Source organism: Phyllostomus hastatus, unplaced genomic scaffold (genome assembly GCF_019186645.2).
Source record: "Phyllostomus hastatus isolate PE091 unplaced genomic scaffold, TTU_PhHast_1.1 phas_contig_150, whole genome shotgun sequence".
NCBI lineage: Eukaryota > Metazoa > Chordata > Mammalia > Chiroptera > Phyllostomidae > Phyllostomus > Phyllostomus hastatus.
The window spans coordinates 7,042,196-7,066,658 of record NW_025333611.1 but is presented as its reverse complement, the minus strand read 5'-3'; the positions used below and the strand labels follow the sequence as shown (position 1 = coordinate 7,066,658).

At 50.5% G+C, this 24,463-nt stretch overlaps 1 protein-coding gene across 2 annotated transcripts in view; it reads right to left on the bottom strand.

The window, feature by feature from the left end:
* Positions 1-24,463, bottom strand: part of SLIT3 (slit guidance ligand 3) — a 517,665-nt gene that overhangs the window by 488,808 nt on the left and 4,394 nt on the right. The window lies entirely within an intron of this gene.

Genomic DNA, 24,463 nt, shown 5'->3' with positions numbered 1-24,463 from the left:
TATCTTCAGGGGGAAAATCTGTTTCCTATTACAAATCACGTTCTGTAGGTCTATTTGCAAAGAATAAATCTCTCCACTTTCTGGAGAAAAAGAAATTCCCTCTTCCCTCTCCTACGAACATTTTCACGAAGACCCACAAGAGGGAGGCTCCCGCCCTCCCCTCGGCCACCGTGGCAAAGATTGCACTCCCGTCCCTGGCTCGGAGCAAGGGAAAGTTCTGACCCCTCCTCTGAAAATCAGCGGGACGCCCAGGTCATCCGGCCTACCTGGGGGAGCCCACCACAGAGCAGTGCCTCTCATCAGCGCTCATGGATGGAGACTGAGTGCGAGGGCGGGGGCCCTGGGAAGACCGGCCTTGAGATAAACACATGTCCCTCCAGATCCCCGGGCTGGAGGACGGGGGTCAGTAAACGGTGGGCGAATCAAGGCCACTGCCTGTTTCTGTGTACTCTGCAAGCTAAGAATGGTTTTTATATTTTTAAATGGCTGAAAAAAACATCAGAAGAACAACATTTCATGACACATAAAAATTATATGAAATTCAAATTTGAGTACCCATAAATACAGTTTCCCTGGAGCACAGCCACGCTCATCTGTTTATAGACTGACTATGGCTGCTTCCGTGCTCTCGGAGCAGAGCGGAATAGCTGCGAGTGAGGCTGCAGGATCCCCAGCGCCTGCGCGTTTACCATGTGGTGTGCGGATCCCGGGCCCAGGAGCTTATAGAACCCAGCCGGGTCAAAGACAAGCAGCGACAGTGTTCGGGCTGTTTGTCCTCCCCCAGATTCACAGGGTGAAGCCCAGGTGTGATGCTATTTGAAGGCATGGCCTTTGGGAGGTAATTAGGTGTGGATGAGGTCCTGAGAGTGGAGCCTCCTGGTGGGATTAGTGTCCTCATAAGAAGAAGAAGAGATGCCAGGGCACTCTCCGTCACGTGAGGACACAGAGAGAAGGTGGCTGCCAGCAAGCCAGGCAAATAGCTCTCGCCAGAACCCAACCATGCTGGCGCCTTGAGCGCGGAGGTTCAGCCTTTCGAACTCTGAGAAATACAGGTCTGTTGCTTAACCCACCCAGTCTGCAGTAGTTTGTTATAACAGGCTGGGCTAACTAAAACAGCCAGTAATCACAGCACATGGATGATAAAAACCACAACATTAACCTAGAGGTGATGCACAAGGGTTCAGTGTGGGCACCAGGGTCACACGGAAGCTTACTCTGCACTTGGTACACCGCCCTAGTGTCACGACTTAGGAGGTTATTTAAATTCCTTGTCCCTCTACTTCTCTATTGATAAAATAGGGAAAATCAGTGTCCTCCTCCTTGGGTGGGGCTGAGAATAAATCAAACTTATTCACTCCAAGATGATAGAACAACGCTGAGCCCATAAGCGCTCACTACTCTTCGCTCTTCTGACTGCTAGCCCTGCTGCCTGTACAAATCCAGGGGACATTTTCAGGAGATAAAGTAAGGATGGCATCCCTATAGCCTATCGTGTGCAATGCATGGTGACTCGGGAGCTCAGCAACATGATGGCCCTGGTTTTAGCTAACACGACCATGTTGTCTGCACAGAGTTTCGAGCAAAGAGGGGGAGCAGATGCTCCATTCCAGATGGAGTAGGCAGGTCCCGTGTATTTCTATTGCCACATCATTGACTCTTCCATTACAAAAGAGACCCATGAACACAATGTCAAGTGAGCTGCGTGGATACCGGCCCAGACTCCAGTCTCTATGCCTGTCTTTCTTCCAGCCCACAGCCCCTGCTCACTTATCCTGGTGTGGGTCTCCAATACCCATTCCCGCGATTACACCTTGCTCCTGGTCCCTCAAAATCTCAGGCTGTGGGCTATTTTAAGCCCAAATTAAAGACTCCTCTCTCCTGAATGGCTGCAATTTCAGTTTGTGGTTTGTTCACTCTGACGTGGCTTGGGGCCATGGTTCTGGTGCGTGGGGCACTGCAAGGGGGAAAATTGCTTTAGGAAAGAGCCAAGGGGCTTTGCAGAAACCATTTCACTGCAACACACTCTGTGGAAAACATAAGCACATGGATGGACAAATAAAAAGGAAACAACAGCGAGAGCGCCCCATATATCTGAAGAAGGGTGCTAAAAATAGCACCATGTCACAAACAAGAAAGAATTGAAAGCTATGTAGTGCTTCAAGCCCCGGAGAAAGAGACTGGCCACTCTAAGTCCATGAGACTAAGTCTGTGTTTCTGTATCAGCCGTTGGAAGAAAGGGCCCTTGAGGCTAATGCAGGCCTCTTGATCTATGTAACCTTGACATAGACCCTAGCATCACAGGGTAAAGCTCAAGAGCTGATAGCACAGGCAAAGTGCCCAGGGCCTGCCCCTGGGAGAGCTGCGCCCATAGTCACGTGATGGGCAGATGAGCATCCCGGGACTGACTAAGGCAGGCGAGGGCAGAGGGAGACCAGAAGGAAACAGGGCGGGAGCCAGTAGAAGCCCACCAAGCTCTCCATGTCAGCGTTCTCCATCAAAGCTGGAGGGAGAATGGACAACAACACTCAGGGTCCAGCCCTGTTCCTTCTTTCTGCTCCTCACCTCTCATGTTGCTAAAGGGATGAAAGGAAGAGATGAGCTTCAAGTCACACTTGGAGGGCAGAGTCACTACAATTCCTCCCTATCACACTGGCAGCCTCATCAGGTGCCCACACTGACACACCAGCCAGGCCAATTCCCACTTTGGCTGGTTGCATTCTGGAAGCTCCTGTAGGCACTCAAGGTGGGCCCCTGAATCAGCTAATGTAGATGAAGCTGGTCCCAGAAGAACACATCTCTAGGATCATAAGCCCATTCTGGGCTTTGAGTCTTCAGACCCTCACATAGCCATGAGGTGCTCTGGAGCCCTGTGGCTGACTGTTCACCACCCTGAGTGACTAGAAGTGGCTGTCACATTGGCTGCCCACCATTGAGTCCCACTGTACAGATCCTGCTTTCTTGGCTCAGCAAAGGGGATTTTAAAAAGTTACTTTCAGCTCAGCACGTGGTCCTAGTTCACTATGGGCCCTATGAACTCCCACCACTCCCTGTGGCCCCACAGGCTGCCCAGTCCACCCATTCATATGAGCAGTTGGGCTTAAGTAGGTGATTGAATTTGATTCCAGACTTTATGATGACAAAGTGCTTTCCCACCTAGCATAAAAGCTCTGTTAGGGAAGAAATCAACCTCACATATCAGTCCTTGCTCCAGTGCCCAGCACAGTGCCATACCCAATGCTACTTCCCAAACAACAGTGAGCAGTTTGAATGCACTAATGTGACCACATCTCTTACACACAGCTTCTGAGGCCACATGAGAAGAGAGACGAGAAGGAAGGGGGATGAGAATGACTCCCCCAGCCAGCTCTCTGGGTGACTTGATCCTGCCGGTCTGCTGAAGCGCAGCCCGACTGCCCAGCGACAAGCTGATGGAGATGGCTGCAGGTGAGCCAAACCTTGGCTCCAATAAAATTGAGAGCAGCTGGCACTTCTGAATACCTTGATCCCTGGGGGCCCGGGCTGAGTGCACACAGGAAAGCACCAGCCCTTTCCCCTTTTGCTTCTTGTCATGCTTAATTACACCAGGATTGTGCTGAGTCAAGCAACCTGTTGGGGCAGGGGCCCCGGCATGACCTCTCCCATTGCTCTCAGCCAGCACATGAGTCTCAAGTAGCCGTGTGCATTTCCACCGAGAAACTCAAGAACAAACCCAGCGCTGATGCACAGGGTGCCGGACGCTGAGCCCCACACCTCAGTCCCTGGGAGGACGGCCTCTTCTGAACTGCGGGGGAACAAAGGGGGCTTGCAGCAGCCACACCACCTGTGTTCGGCCCACCCCCTCCCGCCTTCTGCCCTGAAACAGGCCCTGTGGCTATGCAGTGTGGCAACCAGCCGTCGGCCAAAGGCAGCCATAGCAGAGGAAGGCAGGCATGCTCAAGGCTCTCAAGTACCCTCTGGCTTGGCTGAGTTTTTCCCCAAGGCTTGGCTTCCAATCCTGGCACCCTCATCTTAGAGGCGCAGGTCCTCACTCTGTACCCCTCCAGAAAAAGTGCAGAGGCCTTAACTTCCTATGCACGTGTGCACCCCTATGCACGTACATAACGTGCCTCTGGAAATGTGCAGGAGAAAGCCACACAGCTGAACGCTCTAGACTAGCGTTCTCAACCTCAGCTGCACACTAGCATCACCAGGGAGCTTTAAAAGTCTTGCTGCTCAGGCCACACTCCAGAGCAATGAAATCAGAATCTCTAGGTGTAAATATCAGGCATTAATATTATTTTAAGGCTCCCCAGGTGATTCCAATGTGCAGCTAGGATTGAGAATCACTGCTGTAGGTGAACGGAAAGCCCTGGAAAATTGAGGTCAACCTCCCAAGCTTGGACTGGGATCGAGGTATCAGGTAGACCCAGAGGCTGTTGGACCCAAAGCCACAAAGTAATATTCATTCAACAAACACTACTGAGCACCAACTATACACTAGGCCCTCTTCCAGGTTTCCAGCGATTGTCTCAAGAGCTGTGCTCCCAGAGATCAACTGGCTTGCAGTCTGGGTCTTAGCAAGGTTGGTCTGAATCAAGCAACCAGCCAGAGGACATTAACCTCACACACAGTGTGTGCAAGGCTCTGCAAAAGGAAGTGAGAGGTGAAATTCCTGACCCCCAGGAGCTTAAACCCTAAAAGGAAAGGCCTAAGAATTGGCATAGCAAGAAATAAAAAGAACGTAATATATAGAGAAGAAATGAATGTGCGACTGAACAATTCAAAATGACAAATACATATGGAGAAACAACGTTGTGCTGAGGTGTCGTATAATGCTAGAGGCGAACAGCGGGACCCCTGTGCTCCAAGAGCTTGGGCCAGAGCAGTGGTTCCCAAAGAGGGGTCCCCCGGCCGGCAGCATCAGCATCGCCTGGGACCTTGATGGAAACGTCTGTTCTTGGGCCTCGTCCCAACACACTGAGTCAGAACCTGTGGGGGTGGGGCCCATCAACCTGTGTTTTAACAAGCCCCCCAGGTCATTCTGAACTTGCCTGCTCAAGTTTGGGAGCCACTAATCAAGACGACTAATTAATGCCATGGGAGTTGGAAAAGGGAATTCCTCGAGCTTAGGGTTGATAAAAGACTTGAAGGAGGTGAATCCTGGTTCTGACATAATTTGGGGGACGTGAAGCAACTAATATTTTAACCCTCTGGCCTCTATCTGGCCAACTGTACAGCAGTAATGCGCAGTAGGTGGTAGTGAGGTCTAGCGTGTGGAGCCGTATGACGCGTCCACGGGATGATGTGCAGTCCCCAGGTGGTGCCTGGGGCCCGGGAAGTGAACGCAGTAAACCATCTCCAGCTCCGGCAGTCACAATGCAGGGCAGCTGGTCCGCAAATGCACGCCGACCGAGGGGGAGAGACAGTGAACTAATTCACACATGAGTGATGGGGACTGGGTTGGAAGAGCCCGGAAAAGCAACAAAGAAGGAGGACTTCATCGAACGTGCAAATCTGAGGATGCTCAGGATACAAGGGCTTCCTGGACCGGGGCTTCAGAACACACGGCAGATCCTGAGCCTGGCATTTCCCTGCCTCGGCCTCCAAAATGACCTGAAGGCAGGCTTTCCTGCCACAGCAGCTAGTATGCTGGTCGTGCACCTGGGCTGCAGAGTCAGGCTGTCTGGGTTCAAGCATTTACTAGTGGAGTGGTCTTGGATGAGTGATTTTACCTCACTGAGCCTCAGTTTCTCTTTTGAAAAATGGGTATAAAAATGGTACCAAAATCCTAAGAGCTGTGAGAATTAAACATGATAATGTATCTAATGTAAGTAGCCTGGTGCCTCAAACATAGTGAGTGATCTCTGACTGTTCACACTGTGTCTCACGGCACACAGCTGTGTGCTATCACGACCTCTGCTAGGCTTTGGGGGGCTGGGGGTTTTCAAGCACACCAGCACTAGTCCACTCTGGTGCCAGAGCCAAAGGACTCCTACTGGCTGTTCGGTTTCTTCCTAACAGTGGCCGACAGCTGCCGAGGCCTGGGCAGCTGCCTGCCTGCAGGGTGCGTGCAGGGGCTTCTCATGCACAGGCGCTGTGCACACGAGCCCTGGGACAGAGGTGTCACCTTGCCCATTTAACAGATGAGGACACTGGAGTTTAGTGACTCACCCAAGTTATTTAACCATCAAGTGTCAAAGCCTAGGTTCAAGTTTAGCCCTCACTCCAAACCCCATGGTCATTCTACTACTAAGGAATCACCCCCAGACCGCCCCCAGAGGCTGCCTAAAGACCCTTCAAGTGGGGTTCGCCCGGTGGCCGTGGCAGACAGCCCAGCTCCTTCATGACACTGTTGTGTCACACAACACGTTCACCTGGGGTGTGACTCACGTCTCTGAGTCAGGAGGAGGGAAGTCAGGGGTGGGCTGGGGACAGGATGGCGAGCCCTGCAGGGGACCAGGCTCCCGGGTTCTAAGGCTGCTCTGCCTTGCTAAGAATGATTAAGTGCATGCACTGCATATCTGTGTATCTGTGTGTGTTGGTCGAGGGAGAAGGGTGTCGAAGGGAGGGAAGGCAAAGACACTCCTTCCCAACCCGAAAATAGCTATCAACCTAAACACAGAGGGAGGACAGCGGAAAACAACAGAAAATTCACATCGGCTTTCAGAAACCATTTGCTCCTTCTAAAAGAGGCATTCTGACCCATGAAACGACACAGCAAGACAAATCTCTTTTATCTCCTCCCAGGTCTATTACTTAAATGCCAAACTGTGGTCTCCTTTCTTCTTCCTCTTGGATACCAGCTGGGACTCTGCTAATGGCCAGGGAGACCCGCAGACCCACATGCCTCTTCCCACAGATCTGAGCCGTGTTGTCAGTCGGTGAAGAGACGTGCTGTCGGCCTCCTGTCTTCCCGTGAGAGGTTCTGACAAAGATTCCTAGAGTCCAAGCACAAACTTGGACTTCATCCTTTCACCCCCTTCGGTTCAGCTGGTCCAAAGAGCTGCTTGGATGCTCTCAACCAGAACAAAGAGGACACAGCTTGGCTGGGACTCTCAGTTTTTATAACAATGACTAACAATTCACTCTCCCTCAAATCTTATGTTTACCTGCACTGGGCCGTGTTACCTCACGCTAACCCCACCTGCCAAAAATATTCCTGCATTCTCTTAATTTATCATCTTGGTGTTCCACAGTTGCCATGGTAGTAAAACCTACACTCAACAGCCTCGCTGCCATTGTCAACTACAAATGAAATTAGCTACTCCCAGTTTGGCTCAGCAAAAAAAGCAATGTGCATCTCCTATAGGCCAGGTCCTGAGCTAGGCATCAGGCCTGGGCACTGGGATGAAAAAGAAGGAGAGTTCTGTAAGATTTTGCTCCTTTACAAAGCAGACTTTTCATTTCTCATGTGAGGAGACTGCTTTTCTAATAAATTAAATTGTGGTCAAATATATATGACATAAAATCGACCGTTTTTGGCCCTTTTTAAAGTTCAGTGGCATCAGGCACATTTACCGTGCTGTGCGCCCACCTCTCTGTCTGTCCTCTACCGTCTGTCCCCAGAACCGTTTCATGCCCCCAAGCAGGAAGTCAGTGCCCGCTCCCCAGCCCCTGGGGGTCTCTGATTTACTTCCTGTCTCTGTGAGTTTGCCAATTCTACATCTCTCATATAAGAAGAATTTTATGTTATTTGTCCCTTGTGTCTGGCTTATTTTGCCTAACATTGTTTTCAAGGTTCATCCGTATTGTAACGTTTATCAGAACACCACTCTTTTTTAAAGCTGAATAACACACACACACACACACACACACACACACACACCCCACACACATTTTGTTTATCCATTTATCTGTTGGACACTTGGGTTATTTCCAACTTTTGGTGATTGTGATTAATGCTGCTATGAATATTGGCTCACATGTATCTGAGTCCCTGCTTTCAACTGTTTTGATAAACTTAGGAGCAAAATTGCTTGATCATATGTAATTCTATGTTCGGCTTTTTGAGGAGCTGCCATATTGTTTTCCACAGAGGCTGCACCATTTTACACTATATTTAAATGTCTCCATATCCTCACCAACACTTGTTATTTTCTGGACTTAAGAAACAACAGCCATCGCAGTAAGGTGCAAGAAGGCTGTGTTCTGTAAGGGCAGACCGGCGAGGTAAGAAAGGGCTCGGTCGCCAGGGCACCGCAGGTGCACACAGGTGGGCGAGGGCGGCCCTGCCGGGTGACTGGCAGACTGAACGCGCCCTCCTGTTCACAGTGCCGGCTGCTCCCTTGGACTCGGTGTCCTGCACGAGTCTCCCCCGACTCTCCTACCGCTGGGATTTGGAACCAACACGAGGAAGCCCCACTCCACAGAAGAAACCCAGGCAGCAACCCGGTTCACAAGTATATCTGGGCTCTGATTCAGGGACCATCTGCATCATCTCTTTGCATTTGTTTCCACACATGGGAATCAGTAAAATCTGCTGCTTTAGAAGCAGGGAAGTCTAGGTGGTAGCACCTCAAAAGCAAGGATCCTATTATAAGCTGCAGACGGTGGCGGTGGAGAAGCCAAAGCTGTGGGCCAGACTGGCCTGAGTCACAGCCCCACCACTGGTCACATGAATAACCACAGCAAACTGTCTGTTCTCCCTGCCTCAACTTGGACCTGGTCCTATGCTTGGGAGGATTCAATGAAACAATGAGAAACACTTAGCAGAGTGCCTGGAACAACAGGAGGCCTCAATCACAGCTAGCACGCTCGCTGCCACCGTGAACCTGTGGAGTGAGTGCACGGACCCGAACCACCGGCCGCGGGGGAGCAGAAGGGGCCCCAGGAGGCGGCTCTCTCGTCGCCGACTCTCCTCTTGGCCATCCAGGCTGACTCGGACGACTGAGGATACTTATCCAGACGCACGGCCAGGGCCGAAGAGCAGGAAGTCAGCCACGGGCCACCAGTCTCCAAGCTCATTTTGGCACACGATTTGGGAAGAGAGCGGGGCCACATAGCTCTCATAGCTCTCTCTTTACAGACTCAGCTCCCACCCCTCAAGAGGTCAACAGGGACTCTCACTATGTGAAAACCCACAGATGGGACTGGAGTTGGGTAGGTTTCCAGAGACAAGGCTGACTGACAAGCTAAAAATCCAGCAAGAGCAGCAGGGGACTGTACCATGAGGACCCAAAGGAAAACCCAGGAGGAATGAGCTCCAGGGCTGGGCAGGGGGATATTTCATGCTGGCAGCGCCGTAATCCTTATGCGGGTGGAGGGCAACAGCACTCAGCCAGGCCTCCCAGGAAGCTTTGCGTTTGACCGAAGCATATTGAGAAGATCAAAGTCCCATGGAATAAAAAATAGCTCCTGGGCTCAATACTTCACCTGTAACGTAAGAGTTTCATTGGAGTTGATGGAGACCCTCAAACCAAGAGCCAAACCGCTAGGGTTGAAAGAAGGAGTATTCCATGGCGGGACCCTGCAAGTGTGTGGGAGCAGTGGCTGTGACCGGAGAATCACAATGGACCTATTGACTGAGCACTGTGCAAGGCGCGCCCCACACACACTGCCTGGCTGACGAGGGGCAGCGGCCCCATGTGCTGGGACGGCAGCCCCACTTTGTGGAGGAGAAAACTTGCGTGTATGTGTGTGTGTGTGCATTTCCTGAGAGAGAGAAGGTAAGAGAAATTCCTGTGGCTGAAGCATCATATATTAGAATGAACTCCATCAAATTACTGTCGTTCAACCTTTTCTACCAACAAAAATGATCATTCCGTAGGGTTCAACGTAATATAATACCTTAAATATAGGAAAAATCTGCGTTAAAAATTTACATAAATTATATCACACATTAAAAATTGCACATGAGTTACAGCATATGGAGATGTTATTTTATTGATTGATTATACAGGGTTCTATGCAATATTATGTGGATTATATAATGCGCCTAAGCAGCACAACGCCGGGAGGCTGAGCATGTGCACTACTAAATCCGACCGCGCGGGAAACTTGGCGCTGGCGCTGACTAGCTGTGGGACGCCGGGGAAATAATGCACACTCTGAGGGCCTTTGCTTTTCATCTACAAAATGAGATAATAATAGTACCAACCTCAGAGGAATGCTGTAAAGATGGAGAAGACACAAGCCATGTGTTAGAACGGGGCCTGGCACACACCGCCGACCCGCAGTCACTGTGCCTGCTTCTGCTCGCTGACTCCTCGCCACCAGCCTTGGCGACGGTCGCTGCTACCTTGACTTCACAGTGAGAAGCCTGTGCACAGGTTCCGAGATCTGCCCGGGATTATACATCTAGCAGGAAGGCGTCAACAGTTCCAACTCAGCCCTTCCCGAGTCTCAAACCCTGCTGTTCCTCCGTAGCTGCCAGCTTCTCCTGGTGGTCTCTCTGAGCCTGCCTTTCCCATGTGGTGGCAGGAAAGGCGGGGCCAGCTGACTCTACGGTTCCTTCCAGCAGCCCCATGCAAGGGGGCTGTATCAAAGCTGCAGCAGCGGGAAAACAGGATCAAATGCCTTCAGTTCCACTGAACGCAGTATCCTTAGCCATGTCACCAGAAGCATTTCTGTATTTAGGGCTCCAATGTTTTTTTTTTCTTTTCTGCTATTTCTTTCCAGCATCCTCAGTACATTTCCTAATTAATCACTCCCACTTAATTTCCTAAAGCAATCACATCCTCCCCGCAGGCAAGCGGCCTGTCTCAGGCAGAAGCACACACACCAGCTGGCCCCTCGGCTCTGTGGGAGTGTGCGAGCAGCCCTTGGACACACACCAAAGAGTGGCACAGACGCAGGGAAGACGAGGCTTGGGATCTACACTCGGAGGAGGCTCTTCCCATCCTGGTGACATGTGGGTTTCCTGGTGAGCTAAAGGCACACAGACTTGGTCCTCCAAGGAAACCCTAAGATGCAGAAGGGCTGGCTGGAGCACCCCAGGACGCTGGGAGGCTTGACTTGCAGTTACTCTGTGACACAGGTGGGGCCATGCTGGTGAGGTAGGCAGGCTCGGGTTTGCTCCCAGCTTTGCCGCGTATTCTCTGCGTAAATTTGGCCAAACCTTTCCTTTGGTTGAGCCTCAGTTCTTCTATCTTTAAAATGAGAACAGCGATGAATGCGACACAGTGTGGGTGTGAGGAAAGGCCACAGATACAGCAGCCTAGAGGAGCTAGGAGACGGCATCGACAGGGGAGCTGAGCTGAGCACAAGAACGTAACATGAAGCTGAAGGCAGCTGACACACAGGGTCAGTGCTGGCGCCACTGCGGGAAGGGTGGGGACTGTGGTGACATGGAGACGCGCCTCATCGAAAGGCCAGCCAATCACTGCCAAGTGACCCGCTGTTAAAGAATTTTTCAATTTTTGAAAAGGTAGACATAGATTTTTATATGAATTCACCCAATCTTAAAATGTTGGCAAGATTTTGACATAAAAAAAAAACAAACAAGTATGTGAGCCAATACCATGTGGGCCAAGCACAGCATGCAGGAGGGCTGGATTTGGCCAACTGGCCACTGGTTCGAAAACTGTGTCCTTGGAAGTATTAATTGAGACAATGTAATACACAAAGCATGTAGCCCCGCACATAACACATAATAAGCACTCAATAAATGATGGCCGTGGCTATCGTTATCACCACTGTCTTCACTGTGCCCCAGAGCCCCGGCCCACAACGGCACAGGTGAGGGTTCCCAGGAGCTGTCTGGCTCACGGGCATCTGCGAAAATCTCGGAGGGCACCACAGAGATTAACCACTGTGCACACAAAACGTTTATGCCCCTTATTAATTCAAACACACGCCATTGGCACTGGGCTTGAGCAGTGGCTCTGAACCAGAGGTAATTTTGTCCCCCGGGGACAGCGGGCAAGGTCTGGAGACAGTGTTTGACCATCAGGCTGGGCGGGGGGAGGTGGTGTGTGCTCCCGGAGTCTAGTGCGTGGAGGTCAGGGGCACTGCTAGATATTTCTAAATGAACAGGTGGCACCCCCCACAGCAACGAAAAAATCCAGCCTCGAATGTCAATAGTACTGAGGTATAAAAACCCCGGGCTAGAGGTTCCCCTTGGCCTCCTCTTTATGGAAGGGACATTATAAAAACAGAGCTCTGGCTAGGTTCCCGCGCAGTGGGAGACAGGAGGAGGTGAGAGGAGAGGGGTCATGGAAGAGAAGGGGCGGCCGCCGACAGAACCAGCACCTCTAATTGCCTGCTCTAAGAGGCTTGAGGCCCCACTCCCACTCTGCTTCCTATGGAACCTTCTCGTCATTGTCTTAACAGCTGTCACGTTGACACATTTCCTTAGAAAATTATTTTGAACCTGCACTGCTTGGAAAAGGAGCTCCGGGGAAACTGAGGACTCAAGAGCTGAACTGCTCAAGCCGAGGTCACTCGGCAAGTTGCAGTGCAGATCTGGGAGAGAACCCTCTCAGGTCCTGGTCTATATCCCTCGGGAAGACATCACTCAGTTTTGCTGTTGCCATGGTAATTACAAATCAATTTTTTCTATCCATTTAAGCAGTTATTCCATAGAACGCTCTCACAAGGCATTGTTGAACTTGCCCTAGTTACTTCATGGATGTGAAAGTAATCACGTTTTTGTATATTCCGTAATTCTGGCTACATTTACGACTGGCCTTCACCTCAAACGGTACGAATAAGTGAGGTTACATTGCACCATGGTTGTCATGCATCACCATGACTACTCCAAACAAAGAAAACTGTGCTAGAAGCAAAAGCAAGTGATTCTGATTCACCTTAGGAAGGGAAAGAGAGTAACTCTGACCAGTTCCTATAGTATGCTAGCCATTTAACATTAACTTATTCAACGTTCTCTATAATTTGAAGAATTTCCTTAGGTCAGTTTTCTCAAACACTGCTGCACACCAGAAATACCTCGGAGCTTTGCAGAATCACAATACCCAGGAAGTGCCCCCAAATCATTAAATCAGAATGAGTAGGGTGAAACCCTGGCAACAGTAATTTTTAAATCTCGCCGGGTGGTTCCAGGGTGCAGCCTAGTTTGAGAATCAGAGTTTCAGAACTCATTATCCTTATTTCACAATGATGCTGACATCCTAAGAGAAAAATGAACTTGCCTAAGGGCACTCAACTGGTGAACAGAAAAACGGACTCAAATCTGGGTCTGCTATTCTGCAACGCTGGGTGCCAGGTGCAATCTTTCTCCTTATGCGACCTTCTCCCCAGGAGTTTGTTGCCTGTGGTTCCCTCAGAGTTGTTTAGTTGCAAGTTTTGCTAGGAGGCTAACAGGGACTTCTGGATTCGATGGGAATCTAAGAGCAGGTCTGGGGAAAAGGAAAGTGGGTGTGCCTGGTCCTGTCACAAGTGCTTGGATGAAGTGGCAAGCCATCGCGTCCTATCTCCTTGTCCTTCTGGTCACGATGTCAAGTCCTGGAAGGAAGCTTCCAATGAACCTGACTTAGGTCATGAGCCCGTCCTTGGACTAGGAGAGGGTAAGTTCCTGATCAAATCCATCTGAGCGTATCCTGTGGCTGCAGGAGATGATGTTCTGCTAGGAAGGGAGACTGAATTCTGGGCAGCCAGGACACAACACACGCCTACTACGATGGAGGGGCCCGAGGGACTTTCAGTAGCAAGAAGACATAAGGCAGGTTCAGAGCCCTCAGGAAGGAGGCCCTCCTGGTCAATGATTCCTCCCAGAGCTTCAGCTCCCACCAACTGCCTAGAGAATCCACACCCAGCGTCCTGACTTCACACAACACAGACGAGGCTAGTACAGTTTGCCAAAGTTGAGTCAGGAAAATGATGCTTTAAAAAAGGCAACAAGAAAAATAGACACGAGGTAAGAGTTGGCACACTGGCCTGTACCTATCCAGCAGGAAGAAAGAGGATAGACCCAAAAAAGAAAGGAGTCATGTGGATATCTGAGCAAGATGGCTGTAACTCAGGAAACCAGGAGGTCTTCTGGGGTCAAAAGCCCACAAGGCTCCTTTTCCTGGGAGACCCTTTATCCCAGGAGGGCACCTTCCTAGATCTGGGCACCAACAGACCCTAGTATGCAGGGACTTGAGACATGAGGCCACTGTGATGTATTAGCATTAAACGAACAGTTGCTCCATGCATAATTCATGGAAGAATCAATACCCAATACAAACAAAAGAACTACGGTTGCTAGCCGAGGCCATTCAGTGTATAGGTACTGTGTGTTAAGTCCCCACTGTGTTGTGTGAGGGACCGGGCAAGGAGCTTTACGTGATGGACTTCTCACCCTCACCAAACCCTATAAGCACTCACTATCACACCCATTTTCCAGATGAAGGTCCTAAGACTCAAAGAGATGAGAGGGCATGTAGCCATCACAGAACCAGAAGCAATGAAATTCAAAGCGAGGTCTACCTACGGTGAGCACCTGTGTGCTGGCCGCAATGCCAAGGTGCCTCACGATGTTCGTTAGTGACATGTGTGTGTTGGGCACTTTGCCTATATTATCCCCAATTCTTAGAACAACACTTGAGACAGGTATTATTATCTATTTTTTTAAATGAGAAAACCGAGTCTACAAAGACAAGTGATTTGCCAAGAGGGTACCTTTTGAACACAGATATTTCTGAATCCAAATGTCTTCAGTTTTGAAGCCCAGGGTCTTCCCACCTATCCAACTCAATTTAATTTTTAACAATGTGTTGACTTAGTGTGATTTTCACAAGGCTTGTAGGAAGCCACAGAGAAATGCACAGCTCCCGCCATCAAGAAGCTTGGAATCTGGTTGAAAGGTGAGTCACGCATCACAGCAAGTCCAGGTGACACATGCACAGCTGCGCAGGTTTGGAACACGACGGCACGACTGTTCTCAGGGCTGTGAGTCTCCTCCACCTGAGAAGTCGAACAACGCCAAGGCCAGTGTGCTGCAAGCCAGCTCAAGCTGCAGAGAGAGGTCATGTGTGGGCACTGCAGTCCACCGTCACGGTTGAGCCCAGCCTTCAAGGCCACACGTGACTGGCATGCACATGATTCCAGCGTTCACCCATTCAGATCTCTCCCAGTCATTCCCTCACTCTCCGCTGAAGCCTCAGGTGTCGGGGAGCAGAGAGAAGCCGTCCCTACTGAGCCATGTCCAAAATCCCGACCCGAGGAAGCATGGAGCATAATAAAAACATCATTGCTTCACAATAGTAAGTTTTGGGGTGGACATGGGGTGAACCTTTGCTAAGCAGCAAAGGTAATCAGAATAATGACTTTCTGAGTCATTATTTAATGCCAGGGACTGTCCTCTGAGCTTGACACGTATCACCTCATTGGATCCTCCCAGCAACCCGAAGGAGCCGGTTATTGTTAAAGAACAAACCGAGATTACTTGCTCATGATCGTGTTCACGCACAGGTCACACTAAGTCCTGCAGGGAGACTCCAAACTGCTCTGCTACAGAGGAAGGAAGATTATGTCTGTGCATAAAGTCTACAAAAGCCCAAGGCCAATCCGTTTTAAGAAACACCGACTGCTATTTTGGAAACTAAACATCTTTTTCTTTCCTAATTTCAGAAGGCTTACTGTGGAGCTGAGCTAATTATTTGAGCCTTAATCAAGGACCAGCCACTCCCTGAAGCAGCTGTCCTGGCCTCTCTATTGCCTCTAGCTAGTCCCTTGGGTTGGTCGAATGTTGGCTCAGGTCTAAACCCCAAATCCCAGCCCCCAGCATTGAGGATGCATAGGGCCAAAAGGATCCTTGGAGATCTTCCAGCCTACTCCCCTCATCCCCTTTAGAAACAAGGAAACTGAGGCCCAGAGAGGTCAAGTGACTTTTCCAAGGTCACTCGGTGTGTCAGAGGTACAGCCAGGTCTCCACATTCCCAGGCGAGCATTCTCTCCACTGCGCCATGCTGCCGTTGCTTAAAATTCCCCAGAGCTGCCTCCCTCGCCTTCCTCCTCTTGACAGAGCTGCTCCCCCGCCCCCTCAAACAACTACGCAGAGTCACATTTGGCAAGAGGTGCTATCGGCCCCACTCTGCTCACGACTCGCTGTTTTGCAACGGGGCCTCTTTGTTCGTTAGCAACACACAAAGAAAACTGGAGCGCAGTCTTCTCGGAAGGAGATGTTTCCTGTTTTAAAGGCAGAAGAGAGCTTCCTGGCTGACTGTGGCTCGAATCAGCATGCAGCTCCAGTCGGGAGAGGACCCAGAGGACGTGTAAGTCTTTGCAACATTTCTAGAACACACAAGGAGGGCACATGGCAGGAGGGAGCTTATGGGAACGTTTCAGAAAGTATTAACATGTATGCCTAAGTGGAGTAAACAGAGGACGCTGGTTACCACCAGTGGTATGAAGTAATTACACGGGGGCGGGGAGGGGGGCGGGCGGTGGCACTGGGGTTGTTAAAAACTCCCATGGAGCGAGTGGCCTTCCCACTGTAGATTTCTGCTCCAGTCCTGGGTCCCAGTGTCCCTTCCCTTGCAGTGCTCCTGCCAGAGGTCTGCCCATTCTAGACCCTACACAAGCTCCTTTCATGCTCGGGGTTCTTGGGCTATGATCTGCAGTCTGAAATTCCCCACTCCGGCTCCGCATCAGGCCTTATTTTTTGTATTAGATCTGGTCCCTCTTCTTGTTTGCCTGCCTTCACGGATTGGCAGAAGTTCCTATGGCTCGGAGAGATCTTTGCTGAGGACCAAATGCTGTGAACGGGGCTGAAAGGAAAGCAGGGCAGCCTTCTCACGAGGGCAGCTCCCACCACAAAGCTGAGGTCCCCTCCTATTACTCTCTGAGACCTTCATCTGCCCAGGCGGGCTGAGATCAGTGGGGAGGGGTAGGCCGGATGATCTCCGACAGACCTCAGAAGCCTGAAAATCTCTTGGAGAGGGAAGAAAATGAGAGGGGGCGGGGGACAGAACCGAGTCCGTGGCAGGAATTCAGGACTCGTACGCTGGCAGCGATGGGAAGAAATGTGCCAGCTTCTAGTAGGAGATGTAGTGCACGTGTTTCCTAGGGCTACTGCAAGCCGCACATCTTCCATTCCAAAGGGCCAGAGACCCACCCTCCGACGCGCAAACACACATCACAGGTCTCCAGGCACCACCCGAGATCTCCCAAGAGAAACCGGGCCACATGGCCGTCCTGAGACCCTTCCCCTGGAAGATGAGCTCCCCGCAGCCTCCCCCACTCCTCGGCAAATCTGCCCAAACAGCAACTTTCAGGCCAAAGCCCCCTCCTTCACTTTCCCCTGGGAGCATTCCCACCTACTCAGTTAAAGCTGAGAGAGAAGAAGGAGGGAGTTAGCACCACGGGAAACGAGGTCCAGTGGTCCAGTTACAGCACGGACAGCCCCAGAGGGCGAGCCGGCCTCCCAAAGGCGGCCCCGTGTCTTGTCGCGGCCTCCAAGCCGCTGCGCTGTGTCAGTGTTTATTAAATGCTTCTCAAATAAGGTCACTGCTCTGCGGAGTTAGGACTCTAATAAAATACAGAGCTGTGCTGTTTGCCAGCTAGCTGCTTTCTCAGAGACAATTGTTCTCAGATTAGTATTTTCCCCAGGAGTTTTTTTTTAAAGATTCTATTTGTACTATTTCTTTTTAACAAAGTGTGAGTTTTTCTACATATTTGTACCCACTGCGAGGGCCGAGCAGGGCTTGCCTTCCTCCGTGGCTCCTGAGGGCAGGGCGTCACACCCTTCGTCACCCCAGCATCTCCCCCACCGTCCCACAAACCTCCTCTCTGAAGCTGGCCTGGTGGCCCTCCCCTGGTCCGTCGTTTGGTGGGAAGGGGCAGCCTAGACTGATTCCCTCTTATTCTGAGCTGTTCCGGCCATTCTCCACTAGCCTGTTCTCCATCGTTCCTGGGACACGCTGTAGTAAGGCCAAAGAGCTCCTTTCAAGGACGCCGTCCTCCACGGAGCCCCTTCCTTGGTTCTACGTTGTTGGGAACCAATGCTTACTAATTAATTAATAATTATTAACTCATTTGGATGACACGTCCTCTAAACGCCACCCGTTTGGGTTGCTGACATGGCTATATTTGCATTTGTGAAATATTCATCTTGATAAGAGTTCAAAGCCATGGGTGACTGAGCAAGGCTTTTGAGATTGTCGCGCTTCCTCCTCTGTAAATGCCAGATTCTAAGATGAACCCTTATCATCTTTCAGATATAGGATTTAGTGGTTAAAATCAGATATTACTGGTGGACTCATTAAGGTATTTGCTTAGCATTAAATTTAGGAGGCATGTGTACATATCTGATCTCATTCAAACATTGCATCAGTTCCATGAGAACCTACCATTCCCAAGGTTACATACAGATGAGACAACTGAGACTCAGAAAGAGAGTCCTGCAATGCCCCACAGTTTAAATTACAACGATGAAAACCAGGATTCTGCCTAGGTCTTTTCACTCATTTAAGGTTACATCAAATAGTGCTCCCCATTGGTTCCCATTAATACTACTTAGAAACCCCACATGTAAAACAGTTTTCTACCTACATTCTGGAGATGAGCAGAGATGGGGAGGAGAAAAAAGAATGTCAAGGAAGTGCTAGACAATCCAGAAAATTCAGCAACATATTTCTGGGCAGGACAGCTCTCCAGTGAAATGATCATCACTGAGATTTTCGATCACAGAACAATCTGCTCTTTTCTCTGCTTGGGTTGCAGGGATCTCAGGAGCAGATTGTAACTCATCACCCGCAGAGTCTGGCCCTGCAGTACCTGACACCACCCCGGGCAACACAAAAGAATTCAGATGTCTCTGAAGATGAAGTAGGAGCTGTGTCCAGGAGTCAGCCAATAGACCAGGAGTCTCCAGTTGCCAATGAAGGTCTATGCCACAAAAATCTTCCTGCCATCCAATCTCAGGACCTGAGGCCTAGATGGTGGAAGTCCAAATTCAGTGACTGAGGCTATGGAGAGCTACACGAAGGGCAGGAGAGAACAAGAAGCCAAGCTGGAAGGGTCAAGGCAGGGGCCAGGGCAGCTCAGGCTCAAGGAGAGATGCACAAGATGCAGAAATCCATGGTCAAGCCCACAAACCTCAGATCAGAAGTTCATGGTGTCCACACCATGCAGACCAGCCTCAGTCAAGGCATACACTAATCGCAAGGGACAGGGGGGCAAGGAATGGGGATGCTGAGTAGCAGACTGGAAGCAGGGGAGATGAAAAACCCAAGAGAGAGTCAAGGTGGGTGGTTGAGTGTGCTGGCAGACTTTCAGGAACCGCAGCCCACAGTGCTGCTGAAGTGCAGAGTGAGTCAGGGGTCAGCAGCCCCACTGGCAGTTCGGACAAGAGAAAGAGTCTGAGCCCACACAAGCAGTGATAAGGCCACGGAAAGTGGAGTCACGCGCACCCTGGCCTGCATGCACCTTATGGAGCTTCTGTTTTAGTAGGACCGGATCTCAGCCTGGGGGCCATGGCTGGGAGAACATGAGTGGTACATCTAGCTGGAAAGAAAGGCAATTCCCACCCAAAGCTAAGCAGATACTTGTGGGGAAAGCCACTGGTCAAGAAGGCCCATCAGAACTGTTCCTGGTAGGGTCATCCCTTCAAATTCCAAAATGTTTGAAAATAATAATTAGCCACAAAACCATGATGGTATTTCCCCTAAGACTTGACCTACTGGATTCTGTTCTAGATGGCCTTGTTAGCTACAACTTCCTCAAGTGCGACTCCCATCATTTTAAATTGGGCTCTTGCCCTCGTAAGTCCCCTGGAACCATGACATCTGTGAACCTGTACCAGGTTCCCATCACTACCTAAGGAAACCCCATTCTAGCTCCAATCCAATGCTACCTACTTCCCCAACCGGACACGATGGCTCTCCCGCCAGGTGTCCAGAACACCACACTGGCCTTCCTGTCCAGATGCCTTGCATCAAACAGGTGCTTACTGATTCACCTGGGGCTCATTGTTTTTATTTCCGGCTGGTCTTTGGGAATTGAGTTTGGAAGACAGAGGGGGTCTGACTTGAAAGATATGAGAGGAATGACATGATCAGTGGCCAGAGTGCAGACCTGAGAACAGCCTCCTGCGTTGAACCCTGACTCACCTGTTCCCACCTGGGAACGTTCCTTCACCTCTCTGACGTGGCCCCTCACCTGTACAGTGAGGACTGTATGTGCTCCTGCCTCGCACGGCTGTTGGATGAAGTGAGGCCATGCCTGTGAAGCATGAGAGCAGCGGCAGGCACAGCGAGGGGCCTGTGCGTGGTAGCTGTGCTGATGGTGCTGGTGCTGGTGGTGGTGGTGGCGGTGGTTTACAGAGATCTGGGCACAGCCTGCAGGCCTCAGTCCTCTGTGCCTCACCCTCCATTCAGTCCAGTCCAGCACCACTCAAGCCGTGAGCCCTGTGCCAACAGGCCCCTCAAGTGGTGGCGGCAATCACTGTGGGAAGCTGAAGCTTCTCTGGTGAGCTCTGCTACCGACAGAAGGGCCCAGTTTCTCAGGCTGGAATATTTTCCAACAGAGGATAACACACACACACATATGCACACACGCATACACGTCCCGTACTGGTGGGGCTTCTGGCACCGGCCTCATAGGACAAAGATGAAGCTAAAGCCACGATGAAAAGGGCTATGAGAGACCAAGAGTTTAGAGGAAATTCAACAAACAGAGGAATTAAGCATTAATAGGAGTTCATTCCAGAGAAAATATGAACAACAGACCCCTAGGGAAAGAAGCTGCTGCGGGCCAAGAGGACCTCGAGACTTCGAACCGTCCCAGCCAGAAAGAGCAGGACGACATCCCGGGCTGGCCCAAAAGTGTGGATGGGTTTTTTTTCCATAAAATAGAAGACACATTTTTCATTTTCACCAATAACTTCATCAATTTGGATGTTTTGAGTATGTCAGTGATCTCCTGCTATTGGCTTCTAGTGGGTAGAGGCCAGGGGTGCTGCTCAGCATCTTCCAAGGCATAGGGCAGCCCCGCGGCAGAGAAGCACTTGGCCACAATGTCAATAGTACAAGAGACTTTTCAAAGCACGTTTGACACGTTCGATCAGTCACGCACCTTCTCCATACACCGCACAAATCCTTTCTTGCATTTCAGCGTTTTTACCTTTCTTGAAATAATCAAGCATAATATGACAAAAATGCCGCGTATGTTCTTCCATCTTCAATATTAAAATGGCTGCACGAAAGTTCACCAATTTTGATAAGTTTTTTTTAATGCGTGCTGGTATGACAGCTGTCACAATACAGTCTAACAAAACTGTTTTGAACGAGGTTAAATACAATGAAGTGCTACTAGAACCATCGTACAAAAAAAACATTATGGACTTTTTGGCCAACCCAATATTTATGGAATCCACACCTCAGACCATAGAGACACTTTGAAAAAGGCAGAGAGGACTCTGCTGATTTATCGGCAAGCTGGATGAAGATCCACAGGGCAAGTTCACCGAAGCTGCAGAGGACCCAGGGAGAGGAGTGGTTAATATGCCAGATGAGAAACTCACAACAGGAAGTGTTCCTGAAAAGCCGATGAAATGAAACTATTTGCCAAAAATTAATCAGGATAAATGTAGAGCGTTGCACTTAGACTCCAAGAAGTCAACTGCACAAGTCTGAGACGGGGGGAAAAGGGGTCGGCAGCAAGGGGGCGGCTGGGGGGACTCGGGGGATGCAGTGGACACCCTGGTTAAATGAGCCAAGAAGCCAGGGGGCCGCTGTGCAAAGTGAAAATGTCCCTTTAGCACACGCTGATGGACGTCAAGATAGCGAGAGAGCAGGCGTCCCCATTCTCACACAGGCCAAGACGACTGGAACCCGTCCCGAGGGAGATAACTGGAAACGGGGAGAGAGCCTTCGTAGGTCTGATGCGTGCGGAGGAGTCGCGGTGACCCTGAAAACGCACGGGCGGAAAGAGGAGACTTGGACGAGCGGGGAGTGAAACACACAGGGGCAGTACGCTTCTTTAAATCCTATCACTTAGAAGGAGGATTATATTTGTTCTGTGTAACAACCATCAGTGGGAAATAAGTTCAACCCCCAAACAAAGAAAAAATTCTTCTTAGAACAGTGTTTACAAATGGAATCAACAGCTTTAGGAAGAACCGAGTCCCTCCCCGCCGGACAGAATCAGAGGAGAACGGCCACGTTCCCCACAGTCATGTTGGGGGAAGATCGACATGCACGTGGCTGGGACTCGGCGAGAGCACGCCTTCCAGCCCTGCCAGTCTACGTTTTCCCAAATCAGCCTTCATCTTGAGCACTCTCTGGAAGGAAGGCTGCCGTCAGTGACAAGTGCAATAATCCTAAGGATAGGAATACTTCGGTACTCTGATCCAGATAGTCCCTGTGAGCTGATTCAAGGCCCACAGCATCCTACGAAGGGGGTAGGGTAATTATTCCCATTTTTCAAGCGAGGAATCCGGAGCCGCCCAGCTAGTAAGTGGTACACCAGGACTGCAGCCCTGTCTGGCTCTGGAGTCCACAGGCTCATGCACAAATGTCATTCCTCTTCCCTCCTCCCTGTCTGCTCAGTATCGAAGAGGACGTTTCACCCCACACCTCTTCACCAGCGACCCGGGGAAGAGCGGCATCAGACGCGATGCTGGCAGCAGAAGGGCGAAGACCATGGTGAGTGGGGAGGGAGGCACGTCCTGCGGGAGACCAGCAGTGACAGTGGCTGCAAAGCACAACCCAGGGCCTCAGAACCGAGAGTCGGAGCTTTCCTGTCACGTATGCACTCCTTCCACCCGGGCAAGGCTGACTTCCATTTCAGGCTGGAGGACAACAAATAATGGAGAGCCTTGAACAGTCGACACCCCTGAGCCTATCCTATCCAGAACTCGTGGTGGTTCAGAAAAGCTCTCTCAAAAAGCTCCCATGCCTCTTTTCGGTTTGTTTTCTTTCTTTTCGGCAGTTCTGAAAAGGGTTAAGACCACCTTGCATAATGAGGGTGGAGCATGCTAGTAAATGCAGCTGTTTCAAGTAAAGCAGTAATGGAGGCAAACACAGGAAGTCAGTACAAGGGGGTATTTAGGGAAAGACAGGAGGAATGAGCATTGAAAAAAAAAGTCGGGGCCAAAAATTCCCCATGAAAATCCAACCCCCCAAAATAAATAAATAAACTGCATTCCTTCTTTAAATGTACCACAAAAGCATCATGCCCATGGCAGAGATGTAAACCACTTCAACCTTAATCCTCTCTTGATGGAACAGAGGCCAACCTGGGCTTAACCGGAGAGGGGGGTGGACGCCAGGCACGAGGCGGTGGGACTCCACCTGTGTGCAGGCGAGGCACTCACGGGCACCTGTAGAGTGGGCATCACTCAGACCTTCCGTCTAGACGCGTCCCGAGGTGCAGAAATGCAAGCTGACAGCCATGCCACTATCATTGAGGGTTTGTGGAGTAACTGTGGGCCAGGTACTGTATGAAGCACTTCCTGTGCGTTATTTCATTTAATCCTCCCCAAGAGGAACGTTTAACCAGGCGCGCACTACAAGTGAGAGAGAGGTGAACACTGCGCTGGGTGCTGAGTGTGCTGAGTGCATCACCTGGATCACCTTGGGCCACGCGCACGACTGTGCCACGGGGCAGTGCAATCATCACTCCTGCATTACAGGTGCGGACATGCGGTACAAAGGCATCAGATAGGCTGCAGCCCGGAGTGGAGTAACTGCCCAGGACAGAACAGCTGCCCAGTTACAGAGCCAGCATTCAAACCAGAGCCGTCTCCAAGAGCCCACTCCCAATCCACTAGGCGTGGGGCTCTGAAACCTCCTCGTCATGGCCCATGTAGTTGACGAAAAGGATCCCGAGACTCTCAGACCCACTGTCCACACTTTCCAGTGGAGAGAGAACTCAGGGACAACAAACGGAACTGGAGAGAAACAATATAACAATCAAAATGGCAAAAACGCAGAAATAACAGACCCAGATGATCGGCAAGAGCAGCACAATACGGATCCTACAAATACGCCAGTGAACACGAGCAGGGCAGCTACCGACAACCACAGAGAGCAGGATGATGCTGAGGAGCCCCTGACAGACAGTCCTAGCACTTAGGTGTCGGATCTCCAGCTCTTTTCCTGGGCCGTGCACAGTAGGAGTATTGTAAGGTTGCTAAGTAATGCCTGGCAACCAGACCCCAGGGTGAATCATTCATTAAAAGTCCTTGGTAACCCTAGCAAGGAAATAATTTTAGTCCATGAGAGCCAAAGTTTAGAAACTCTTAATAACTCATGAGTTACAATAACTAGTAAGTTGTCTTTAGCCTTGCATAAAAATACAAATCAATGATTGCCCACTTTTCACTTGTGAGAATGAAAGTCACCATTCATTTAGTCGACACGTGTTTGTGGAGAACCTAGTATATGCCAGACACTGTTCTAGGTACTGGGGAAGGACCGTAAATGGGAACCATTAAGACTGTACTAGAATTCTGCTTTCAAGAACCAAGAGGCCCAGAGAGGCAGAGAAATCTGTGCAGAGTTGCAAAGCACTGTGTTTCCCTGAAAGGCCAGGTGGCCCCAGTTGGCTCAGAGAGGCCCTGCGATTCACCCGCTTGCCCCTGGCCCTGTGAGCTGGCCCT